This window comes from Thalassophryne amazonica, chromosome 1, assembly GCF_902500255.1.
Source record: "Thalassophryne amazonica chromosome 1, fThaAma1.1, whole genome shotgun sequence".
Taxonomy (NCBI): domain Eukaryota; kingdom Metazoa; phylum Chordata; class Actinopteri; order Batrachoidiformes; family Batrachoididae; genus Thalassophryne; species Thalassophryne amazonica.
Window position 1 is genome coordinate 6,315,023 of NC_047103.1, and position 13,534 is coordinate 6,328,556.

The window sequence follows — 13,534 nt, forward strand, 5'->3', positions numbered from 1 at the left end:
CTCTGTAGTTTTCTCTGGGCCCCTCCCCAATCGGACCGGGAGTGACATGTTTAGCCGCATGTTCTCCTTGAATTGCTGGCTGTCTGAGTGGTGTCCAAAAAATGAGGTGGGCTTCATAGATAATTGGCAAAGCTTCTGGGGAAAACCTGGTCTTGTTAGGAGAGACGGCATCCATCCCACTTTGGATGGAGCAGCTCTCATTTCTAGAAATTTGGCCAATTTTCTTAAATCCTCCAAACCGTGACTATCCAGTATTGGGACCAGGAAGCAGAGTTGTAGTCTTACACACCTCTCTGCAGCTTCTCTCCCCCTTCCATCCCCTCATTACCCCATCCCCGTAGAGACAGTGCCTGCTCCCAGACCACCAACAACCAGTAAAAATCTATTTAAGCATAAAAATTCAAAAAGAAAAAATAATATAGCACCTTTAACTGCACCACAGACTAAAACAGTTAAATGTGGTCTATTAAACATTAGGTCTCTCTCTTCTAAGTCCCTGTTAGTAAATGATATAATAATTGATCAACATATTGATTTATTCTGCCTTACAGAAACCTGGTTACAGCAGGATGAATATGTTAGTTTAAATGAGTCAACACCCCCAAGTCACACTAACTGCCAGAATGCTCGTAGCATGGGCAGAGGCAGAGGATTAGCAGCAATCTTCCATTCCAGTTTATTAATTAATCCAAAACCGAGACAGAGCTTTAATACATTTGAAAGCTTGACTCTTAGTCTTGTCCATCCAAATTGGAAGTCCCAAAAAACAGTTTTATTTGTTATTATCTATCGTCCACCTGGTCTTTACTGTGAGTTTCTCTGTGAATTTTAGACCTTTTGTCTGACTTAGTGCTTAGCTCAGATAAGATAATTATTGTGGGCGATTTTAACATCCACACAGATGCTGAGAATGACAGCCTCAACACTGCATTTAATCTATTATTAGACTCGAGTGGCTTTGCTCAAAATGTAAATGAGTCCACCCACCACTTTAATCATACCTTAGATCTTGTTCTGACTTATGGTATGGAAATTGAAGACTTAACAGTATTCCCTGAAAACCCCCTTCTGTCTGATCATTTCTTAATAACATTTACTTTAATGGACTACCCAGCAGTGGGGAATAAGTTTCATTACACTAGAAGTCTTTCAGAAAGCGCTGTAACTAGGTTTAAGGATATGATTCCTTCTTTATGTTCTCTAATGCCATATACCAACACAGTGCAGAGTAGCTACCTAAACTCTGTAAGTGAGATAGAGTATCTCGTCAGTAGTTTTACATCCTCATTGAAGACAACTTTGGATGCTGTAGCTCCTCTGAAAAAGAGAGCTTTAAATCAGAAGTGCCTGACTCCATGGTATAACTCACAAACTCGCAGCTTAAAGCAGATAACCCATAAGTTGGAGAGGAAATGGCGTCTCACTAATTTAGAAGATCTTCACTTAGCCTGGAAAAAGAGTCTGTTGCTCTATAAAAAAGCCCTCCGTAAAGCTAGGACATCTTACTACTCATCACTAATTGAAGAAAATAAGAACAACCCCAGGTTTCTTTTCAGCACTGTAGCCAGGCTGACAAAGAGTCAGAGCTCTATTGAGCCGAGTATTCCTTTAACTTTAACTAGTAATGACTTCATGACTTTCTTTGCTAATAAAATTTTAACTATTAGAGAAAAAATTACTCATAACCATCCCAAAGACGTATCGTTATCTTTGGCTTCTTTCAGTGATGCCAGTATTTGGTTAGACGCTTTCTCTTCGATTGTTCTGAGTTATTTTCATTAGTTACTTCCTCCAAACCATTAACATGTCTATTAGACCCCATTCCTACCAGGCTGCTCAAGGAAGCCTTACCATTAATTAATGCTTCGATCTTAAATATGATCAATCTATCTTTATTAGTTGGCTATGTACCACAGGCTTTTAAGGTGGCAGTAATTAAACCATTACTTAAAAAGCCATCACTTCACCCAGCTATCTTAGCTAATTATAGGCCAATCTCCAACCTTCCTTTTCTCTCAAAAATTCTTGAAAGGGTAGTTCCACAAGGTTCTGTGCTAGGACCAATTTTATTCACTTTATACATGTTTCCCTTAGGCAGTATTATTAGACGGCATTGCTTAAATTTTCATTGTTACGCAGATGATACCAAGCTTTATCTATCCATGAAGCCAGAGGACACACACCAATTAGCTAAACTGCAGGATTGTCTTACAGACATAAAGACATGGATGACCTCTAATTTCCTGCTTTTAAACTCAGATAAAACTGAAGTTATTGTACTTGGCCCCACAAATCTTAGAAACATGGTGTCTAACCAGATCCTTACTCTGGATGGCATTACCCTGACCTCTAGTAATACTGTGAGAAATCTTGGAGTCATTTTTGATCAGGATATGTCCTTCAATGCGCATATTAAACAAATATGTAGGACTGCTTTTTTTGCATTTGCGCAATATCTCTAAAATTAGAAAGGTCTTGTCTCAGAGTGATGCTGAAAAACTAATTCATGCATTTATTTCCTCTAGGCTGGACTATTGTAATTCATTATTATCAGGTTGTCCTAAAAGTTCCCTGAAAAGCCTTCAGTTAATTCAAAATGCTGCAGCTAGAGTACTGACAGGGACTAGAAGGAGAGGGCATATCTCACCCATATTGGCTTATCTTCGTTGGCTTCCTGTTAATTCTAGAATAGAATTTAAAATTCTTCTTCTTACTTATAAGGTTTTGAATAATCAGGTCCCATCTTATCTTAGGGACCTCATGGTACCATATCACCCCAATAGAGCGCTTCGCTCTCAGACTGCAGGCTTACTTGTAGTTCCTAGGGTTTGTAAGCGTAGAATGGGAGGCAGAGCCTTCAGCTTTCAGGCTCCTCTCCTGTGGAACCAGCTCCCAATTCAGATCAGGGAGACAGACACCCTCTGTACTTTTAAGATTAGGCTTAAAACTTTCCTTTTTGCTAAAGCTTATAGTTAGGGCTGGATCAGGTGACCCTGAACCATCCCTTAGTTATGCTGCTATAGACTTAGATTGCTGGGGGGTTCCAATGATGCACTGAGTGTTTCTTTCTTTTTGCTCTGTATGCACCTCTCTGCATTTAATCATTAGTGATTGATCTCTGCTCCCCTCCACAGCATGTCTTTTTCCTGGTTCTCTCCCCTCAGCCCCAACCAGTCACAGCAGAAGACTGCCCCTCCCTGAGCCTGGTTCTGCTGGAGGTTTCTTCCTGTTAAAAGGGAGTTTTTCCTTCCCACTGTCGCCAAGTGCTTGCTCACAGGGGGTCGTTTTGACCGTTGGGGTTTTTCCGTAATTATTGTATGGCCTTGCCTTACAATATGGAGCACCTCGGGGCAACTGTTTGTTGTGATTTGGCGCTATATAAATAAAATTGATTTGATTTGACATGATAAATTATCCAAAGCATTTCCAAAGAATTATGTGTACTTTAACAAAACATCAGATCTTTAAACATAATTATAGCATAAGCATCATGCCGGCATCAAATAATGACTTTATTCAAAGTGGTCGATGCCAGGCTTACCTACAGGAAGTCAACACCACATGTCAGCAGTTACGCACGGTCAATACAATTCATCATAAGCACATATTACAATCCTTATTCAAACCATATGATATTGTATCATTTCAAAATCATAAATCAATTAAACACTTATCAAAGCATAAGCATACACATTTTCATTCATTTGGCATCATGGTAAATCCCTTAAACACATTATGGCAAAAATATCACACCAGAGCTTTATTCAATCCATACAGTACCTTGTTCATTAGAACAGGACGGTGCACATTTGTTACATTCCAAAACATTTATGTTCCAAAATAATGAACACAAAACATTTTATTCAATGTGTTAACTTTTAGCATTGTTAGCCTGCGAAGCTAATTATAAGCAAAATAACATATATATATCTTCATATTCCAAAAAGGTCATTTGGATGATCTATGACGGAATGTTATGGGGTAAGTGTTGTGTGTTGGGGGGGTGTGGCTGGACATTTTGGTGTTCTTTTCTTTTCTTTGCTCTCCAGGTGGCATGAAAAGTGATTTGTCTGTGGAGAAGGTGCTGGCTGAAGAGTCCTTCACCCTCATCAACATCATGTGCAGCACCTGTGAATGGTGCTCACGTGCAGCCTTAAAGACTTTCAGCTGAAGCAGATAATTGGATGGCGTTCTGCATTTAAGTCATGTGTGATTCAAGCAGAACTGCCGGGAACTCGACCTTGTGATGTTCGTTTGTGAGACGCTGAGGACCGCGCCTGGGTTTGACACATCGAGCCCGTGAAGCAGGAAGGGTGAGGGACACATGCTGTCAGCACACATCAGAGGTGATTAAGTGTTTGACTAATTGTTGATAGTAACTTGGTATTTTGTTACGCAGTATACTTGAATTGTGATGAGAATTGTGCAGCTTGCTTCTCACTGCTGTGGCGTGCGGACAAGTGATCCTCCACCTGTTGTGAGAAGCTGCTCATTTGCATAAAGCTTAAAATGCAGACCTGAATGTGTTGCTGATAGTGTGTGTCTTTTGAAGGATATTAGTTGTAACTGCTGACTTACCTCACCTCTTCTATGCTTCGCAGAGAGTCGGTTTGTCGTGTCCACCTGGGGGGTGTTTGGCGGTGGTAGTGGGTTCAGGAGCGCCGGGCTTCGATCCTTTTGGGCGCTGCAGAGCGTGCCAGCCTTCACTCCACCAGAAGGACGCTATTTTGGTTTTTACACTTTGTTGGGCACCACCGGGTGAAATAAATAAATTGTTTTTGTTATTGGAACCGCTTTCTGGTTATTTTTAGCGCTGGGTTCCATCTGACGCAGGTCCACCCCTCAACCCGCGTCGACACATAACAGTAAGAACAGATAAAATTATCTTAAAGGTCAGTTTCAATTTGTACAAACATCAAAAGTTAAAATTGTAAGTTTAATTTTTTGACCCCTGTGTAAGCCTTCATTGGCCCCTACATTATTTGGCTGCTACATGGAGCAGTTACTTTTAAATTGCCCACATCACAGCTATTTTTAATGTGTTGCAGCCTTAAACTCAGGAATGGATGTACAGGTGTGTCTCAAAAAAATAACATGAAAAAGTCAAATATTTTTGTCATTTATTTCAGAAAGTGTAAATGTTATATATTCTAGACTCATTACACACATTAATTTTTTTTTAAATTTCATTTTAATAATTATGGGTAAATAATAATAACAGTCTAAATACCATGAAAGTAAATGTTCAGATGGCTGTGGGGGATTTTATGAGCATTTTTCATTTTGTTCCTACCTTTTCTGATTTGAAGGTTGTATTACTTGACTACAGCTACCTCTCCAGAATGACTCGTACATTTTTCTGGAGGTCTTGATAAAATGAGACTCAGCTCAGTTGTTTATTAACCTCAGGTGGTATCATCATAACTGTCTGTATACTAGGACTAAAAAAAAAAAATCTGCTTTGTCTCAGTCCACCCAGCTGTAAATGAATTTCAATTTCCTTTATATAGCGCCTAATCACAACAGAGTTGCCTCAAAGCGCTTCACACAGGTAAGGTCTAACCTTACCAACCCCCAGAGCAACAGTGGTAAGGAAAAACTCCCCCTGAGGAAGAAACCTCAAGCAGACCAAACTCAAAGGGGTGACCCTCTGCTTGGGCCATAATACAAACATAAATTACAGAAATAATTCACAGAACAATTCACGGACGAATGTACAAGAATTGCTGTTGGTGCACAGGACAGGAGGATCACCAACACAAACACAACTCCCATCTCTGGATGGAGCTGCACCTTAAACAGAGAAAAAACAGAATCAGGCATCAGAAAGACAAAAAATACCAGCATTAATCAACAAGAAAAACAGAAGAAATACTAAGGTGATCACCGGCCACTAGCCCTAAGCTTCACTAAAAGACCCAGAATTTAGGTGAAGTTGAGGCCGCGGCCCACTTCAATTACTAATAACATGAATGAAAAGAGTAAAAAGTGTAAAACAAAACTGCACCAGTATGCTAGCCATATGAAATGGGTACCAACTTTAGCTGGGGAAGTAACCTGAGTCAGACTGTTGTTCCATCCATGGGGAGTCAGACACTCATCTTTTACATCCCATGGAATCTGGGGATAAGCACAGACTGTGAACCTCAGGATCTGTACAAGACTATGCTAAGCCGACATGGCCATTATGGTTTGTCTTATACCAACAAAGTCACGTTAGTGGGCTTGACCTGGGTGACGTCAGCCAACAAGTATATGAGAGCATGTTATCCAGCATTCAGCCCGTGTTACTCTTGTTTCAGTTCATTCCTCCTGACCGCCAGAGGGCAGTGCTTAGCATGTGAATAACCTCAAACCAACAAGGTCACGAGGGGGCTGCCCAAGTTGCTGTCGCACAGATGTCTGTCAGTCGAACAACTGTTAGGGCAGCCCATGAAGTGGATATGCCCGGGTTGAATGACTGTTGTCTGTTTCACACATCCTTTTTTTTTCCCTTTTCTCTTATTGCACATTTGATTTTACCTGCACATTTCACTACTGTGAATTATTTCAATTTTCAATTTCAATTTATTTTCATTTATATAGCGCCAAATCACAACAGAGTTGCCTCAAAGCACTTCACACAGGTAAGGTCTAACCTTACCAACCCCCAGAGCAACAGTGGTAAGGAAAAACTCCATCTGAGGAAGAAACCTCAAGCAGACCAGACTCAAAGGGGTGACCCTCTGCTTGGGCCATGCTACAAAACATAAATTACAGAACAATTGACGGACGAATATACAACAAAATGGTATTGGCGCACAAGACAGGAGGATCGCCAACACGAACACAACTCCCATCTCTGGATGGAGCTGCACCTTAAACAGAGAGAAAAAAAAAAAAAATCAGGCAAGACAAGAAATACTGTATAACTTGTCAGCATTAAACAACAAGAAAAACAGAAATACTAAGGTGATCGCCGGCCACTAGCCCTAAGCTTCACTAAGACCCAGAATTTAGGTAAAGTTGAGGCCGTGGCCTGCACCAATTACTAATAAAATGAATTAAAAGAGTAAAAAGCGTAAAACAAAACTGTACCAGTATGCTAGCCATATGAAAGGGAAAATAAGTGCGTCTTAAGTCTGGACTTGAAATCTCCACAGAATTTATTGACGCAGGGAGATCATTCCACAGAACAGGGACACGCAAGAGAAAGCTCTGTGACCTGCAGACTTCTTATTCACCTTAGGGACACAAAGTAGTCCTGCACCCTGAGAACGTAAAGCCCGGGCCGGTACATAAGGTTTAATTAGGTCAACTAGGTAGGAGGATGCCAGTCCATGAATAATTTTATAGGTTAGTAGCAGAACCTTAAAATCTGATCTCACTGGGACAGGAAGCCAGTGAAGAGACGCCAAAATGGGTGTAAGGTGGTCGAACTTTCTGCTTTGTGTCAAAAGTCTGGCTGAAGCATTTTGAACCAATTGGAGAGCCCTAATGCTGGACTGCGGTAAACCAGAAAATAGAACATTGCAGTAGTCCAATCTAGAAGAGATAAATGCATGGATCAGGGTCTCAGCATCCGCCATAGACAAGATGGGATGAATCTTTGCTATATTTCGCAGGTGGAAGAAAGCAGTCCTAGTAATATTTCTAATGTGGAGGCCAAAGGACCAAGAAGGATCAAAAATTGTCCCAAGGTTCCTCACTTTGTCAGTGTGATGTATGACACACGAGCCGAGGCTGAGCATTAACTGGTCAAATTGATGCTGATGTCTCACTGGACCAAGAACCATCATTTCAGTCTTATCAGAGTTTAAAAGTAGGAAGTTTCTAGACATCCAACTTCTCACTAGTGATGGGATGATGATACCTCAAGGAGTGTATTGACACACCACACAAACTGTGTCGGCACTGTGTTGGTCCCTCAATAGTGACCCCTGCAGTAGTTATAAAATCATTGCAGGTAAATAAGATGGAAAAGTTACCGTGCTGCAAATGCAAGGTCAGCCTGTGAAATAGTTAATTGCCAGTCCTCTATTTAAAATATGATCTCATCATTGCATAATTTCATGTGCTCAATTTGTGTGTCTAGTTAAGCTGTTCATGAGAAGAGTTTAAAATTTGCTTAAAACCTTGTTTGTGTAAATGCTAAACTGAGTTTGTTTGTAAAATATAGCAAATTTGTCTGTAATAAAATTCAGAGTTAAAATTTGTAACTTGTGTATGGAAATTTGTTAACTTAAGTGTTAAAGCATACAAAATAAAAGACTGAAAATAGATTCATTTATGCATTTTTATTGAAGAACAAAGGTTTCTGTTGGGTATTTTCTCCTCCAAACATTCTTAAAACCTTTGATAAGACAAACAGAGTCAAGAAACACCAGTGAGACAGAAAGTCAAATTAATCACGCGCGGAGTGCGGCCAGGCTGTACACCAAGGCTACACTAAAGTCTGGCCTGTGCTCCCGCTCTTTTTATTAGAGATGCCCTCATTACATCATAAAACTTGTCCTAAGGGGGGGGGGGGGGGGGACAACGCGAGACAAGTTTCTTCCCGTAACATAAACACATACGTCAATAAGCGCAGCTGTAAGGACAAACAGTTTCTTTCTTTTACTCTTATCGTCGAAGGTCAGCACATCCCGTTCGCCTGTTGCAGTTATCAGCTGTTGTGCATCTGCCTGGAGTGTCCTGGTCTTCACACTAAGCATCACGTCACAACAGTCAAAACAACCTTCAGTTCTTTTACTCCCAGTTCAGCCTGACCCCGTCATGCTTCACTCCCAGTCGTTAGCGGCTACGAAAACAAGTTGTATAATAATAATAATAATAAGTACATCCAGCTCTTCATTCCCAGTTCAGATTGACCCCAGCATGCTAAAACAAGGTTGAATAACACATGCATTCTCGGGGTTAGGTGCAAACAGCACAACACCGTTTTCATAAGAAAGAAGACGAAGGTACAAATGTTTAACAGTGATAACATATATATATATATATATAAAATCCTTAACAGTTTCTGAAGTGTCTTTGCTCCAAGGCGATTTCTTCTCTTACACACCAGTTCCCCTGCCTTAGAAAAAACTCTTTCACAGGGTACAGATGAAGATAGTGAGCAGAAACATTTCAGTGCGAGTTGATAAAGGTGTGGATATGTTTTCTGGTTATCCTTCCAGTATTGTAAAGGAGTACAAACATATCTAACTGGAAAAATAACAGTAAACAATGGCGAAAGGAGAAAAAGATTTATCTTATTTGGCATCAAAAGATCAAAATTATTCCAGACTGGGCAAACGTCTTTGAACGTGCCATGAAATCAGTGGAGCAAGGTGAGGGCAAGCAAAAATCCACCAGCAAAACTCCATCCAACAAATCCGCAACATGTCGATACAGTTGTTTCCTTATAAAACACAATTTGGCACGGCGCAGCCGAACGACACAGTTCCTGTATCGGTCACGTGATTTTTTCTTAAAGCGATACGCACACTGATACGGGGTTTCACTCTTGTGTGCTCGTCACAGTGTTGACGCACCAGTGTTGTTCATCCCATCACTACTTCTCACTGCTGCAAGGCAATCTTCTAAGGATTTTATGTGAATGAGATTACCAGCAGTTATTGGTATGTATAACTGAGTATCATCTGCATAGGATTCAAAGGATTCAAAAGAATTTTATTGTCATATGCACAAAGGAACATGTTCCCTGCAGAATGAAATGTGTTTACTGCATTTAACCCATCCTAATTGCCAGTTAGGAGCAGAAGTCGCCTTTTGGCGCCCGGGGACCAGCTCTAGATGTATATCCTGCCTTAGATCAACAGCAGGGCTGAGCAAACCATGACCGGCCTCATGACGACAGACGACACACACATAACACACAACACACATAAGCCGGCCCGGTACATGAACACATATAAAAAGCACACACAAGGTAAAACTTGGGAAAGAAAAACCTTCATTGCTGCTGCATTGAATCATGCAGCAGCAATGCAGGAAAAAACCCATCAGCACAATGAACAGTGATCACACACGACAACAGGACGAGAGACGCCGACCGAGATTTGTAAGAGTCCAGTTATCAGACAGAACACTTCGGAGGCCGCCTTTAGGAGCCATCAACGGCCTTGTTCGTCCATTCTGGAGGAAGGAGGGGCCCAGCCCTGAACAGTCCACTGTCCATAGCAGTGAAAGGTAATCCCAAAATGCCGCAATATGTGCCCAAGGGGTGCTATATAAAGGGAGAAAAGCAGGGGGCCTAAGACAGACCCCTGTGGAACCCCAAATTTCATGTCACTAAGGTTAAAGGCAGTGTTACTGTACAAGACACAGTAAGAACGACTGGTCAAGTATGACGTCAGCCATGCAAGGGCACTCCCAGTAATCCCAAAATGATTTTCCATCCTATCAAGTAGAATATGATGATCCACTGTATCAAATGCAGCACTGAGATCTAACAGCAGCAGAACCGTAGTGGTGTCCGAATCCATTGTAAGCAGAAGATCATTCACCACTTTAGTGAGAGCCGTCTCTGTGGAATGATATTTTCTAAAAGCAGACTGCAGTGGCTCAAAGAGATTATTCTCAGTAAGATAGTCCACGAGCTGCCATGACACCACTTTTTCCAGAATTTTAGAGAAAAATGATAGATCTGATATCGGCCGACAGTTTGTCAATACACTAGGGTCAAGATTAGGTTTCTTAAGTAATGGTTTAATCACTGCAGTTTTGAAACATTTAGGAACAGATCCAGAAGTTAAAGAAAAATTAATAATTTCCAGCATAGACGGCCCAAGAGTGGGCCACAGGTCCTTAAACAGTTTTGTTGGTATAGGATCAAATAAACAGGTTGTGCTTTTTGCTGACATTACGAATTGTGTCAGCATGCCTAGTGAGATACTGTGAAATTCTGTAAATCCAGGTAATACCTCAGTAGTGGCGCCCACCTCAATAGCAGGGTGTAGTGGCTGGATTAAGGCATGCTGGGATATGTTTAACCCGATGTCTTCTATTTTCTTCCCAAAGTAATCCAGGAAATCTTGTGGTGTAAAAGGACAGTGAACTACAGGTGGTTGTCCATGCAAAAGTGTTGCCACCGTGTTGAACAAGAACTTTGAGTTATGCTTGTTTTTGTTGATCAAATCATAGTAGTAAGTCCGCTTTGTAGCCAATAATGCATGCTTATAGTCTAAGATAGCATCACGCCACGCAAGGTGAAATACTTCTAATTTTGAACGACGCAATTTCCGTTCTAGACCTCTTGCTTTATGCTTGAGGTCACGCAGATAATCGTTGAACCAAGGTGACTGTGATTTGGGGGAGCGCGGTTTTAACACAGGTGGTGCAATCATGTCGAGTGTAGTTTTGAGCACTGAGTTTAAACTATCCACAAGTCTGTCTACTGACTGGGTATTTGTCAAATGTGAAGCTAAGACATCAGCCAGTCTAGCTTCGAGTTCAGTCTTAGTTGAGGAGTTGATGCATCGGCGTAAAGATATATAAGGTTGTTGTTCCACTAAACACGGCAGCAAAACTGTAAACTTAATAAGTGAGTGATCAGACATCACTGATGTAAGAGGCATGATGTCAACATTCATGACAGGAATACAACGTGCGAGAACCAGATCCAGGGTATTTCCACTAATGTGCGTCGAATCCCGAATGCACTGCCGAAATCCTAATGCATCCACAATTTCCATAAATGATTTGCAGAGGGGATCACAAGGCTTATTTATATGAATGTTAAAGTCACCAATGATCAGAATGTTATCTACACTCGTTGACAAGTTACAGATGAACGCACCAAATTCATTTAAGAATTCAGAATATGGGCCAGCAGGCCTATATACAGTGACAAAGTAATACGACTGATTTTTATTCTTCTGACCTTGGCAATGTGTAATATCCTGAGCAGAGCGGCGAATCAGATGCTCAAATGAGTGATATTTGTAACCCCCAACAGCTAATAAGCTAAACCTAGATTTATAAATAAGAGCAACACCCCTGCCTTGCTTCGCATCACAAGGGACGTGACTAAATGTATATGCTGGTGGGCAGGCCTCATTTAAGGGGAGGACAGCTGTAGGTTTAAACCAGGTTTCACATAGCCCAATCATATCTAAGTGATGATCAATAATTAGATCATTGATCAACAATGATTTTGAGGACAGTGATCTTATGTTAATGAGACCCAGTCTAAGGACCTCAGTGGGGTTGACAGTTGAACTGTTTGGGTTTAGGGGTGGTTCCAGAGTAGCATATATAAGATGCCTAGAAGTAGGTTTGGGTTTAAGACATTCCACGCGCGTTGTAGGTAGCAGACACGAAATCTTTGGTATTGCTGGAACAACCACTGGGCCATCCTCAATTTCAACATCATCCAATATAGTAATGGGTATTAAGTTTGGAAAGCATATCCCTCTATGATTTTTATGGACACGACTATGGAAGCAGGCCACAGTCTCAACTTGTTGAAATTCCATCCCTGGCAAATAAACTGCACTATCACCATAGTGGATTTTCTGCACTAAATTTCCCGCTAAGCTAATGGATTCCACACCCACATTTGTTATAAGCCTTGCAGGGTCTCTAATCACCTCCTCCGTGGCCTGCTGTAGATTCCTAATGTTACCCTCCCTGTAGAGCTCTATCTATGTTCGCAGACAAGATGGCGGCGCCTTCCCCAGTAGGGTGGAGACCGTCCAGCATCAGCAAGCCATGGTGGCCCCAGAACGAAGGCCAGTTATCAATAAGGCTAAAGCCTTGCTGTCTACAAAACTGCGCCAGCCACCTATTTAATGATGTCAGCCTCCTAAACGCCTCATCAGTACCCCGGGAGGGGAGGGGACCAAAGACTATTAATCGATGCCGACACATCTTTCCGGCAAGGTCACAAGTCGTCTCTATGTCCATTTTTGTGACCTCTGAGTGCTTCATCCTGATATTGGTGCCAACGTGAATAACTATGTGACTATATCTCACGTCATGTTCCTTCATCTGTCTTCCCTTCTGCAGCGTCAGCACCCTAAGATGAGATGCAATGTCGGGAGCTCTGGCCCCAGGAATACATTTAACGTCAGCCGACGTCTGTAACCTGACTTTGCGGGTGATAGAATCCCCTATCACTAAAGTACGGTGTTTCGGCCTGGAGACAGGAGTGGAAGTCACTTGTGGGCTCAGAGAATTCACATCTGGCAAATCCAAAGGGGAGAACAGATTCACAGTTTGCACTGGTGAATGTGATTGGGGTGCCACAACTGGGCACCAAGCCCTACGGGGCTTCCTCCGCCTAGCCACAGTCCGAAAGCTGTCCTCCACAGTCGGCGTTTCTAAGCTGATGCTAATGGGCTCGCTAGCCAGCCCAACACTAACCTCATCTGGAGTGCCCGTAACATCTAACTCCACTGCGCTAAGAAGCTGCTCTAACTTACGGACACGGCTCTCTAAGAGAGCCACCCTATCTTCCAACATCACGAAGGATTTACGGAGGGTGTAAAGTATAATAAGTAGTGTACTTTGTGCACTAAGAAATTCGAAAATGTAGCCAAGCAAACAT

At 41.7% G+C, this 13,534-nt stretch overlaps 1 protein-coding gene across 2 annotated transcripts in view; it reads right to left on the reverse strand.

The window, feature by feature from the left end:
- Positions 1-13,534, reverse strand: part of LOC117528231 (zinc finger protein 271-like) — a 136,512-nt gene that overhangs the window by 105,327 nt on the left and 17,651 nt on the right. The window lies entirely within an intron of this gene.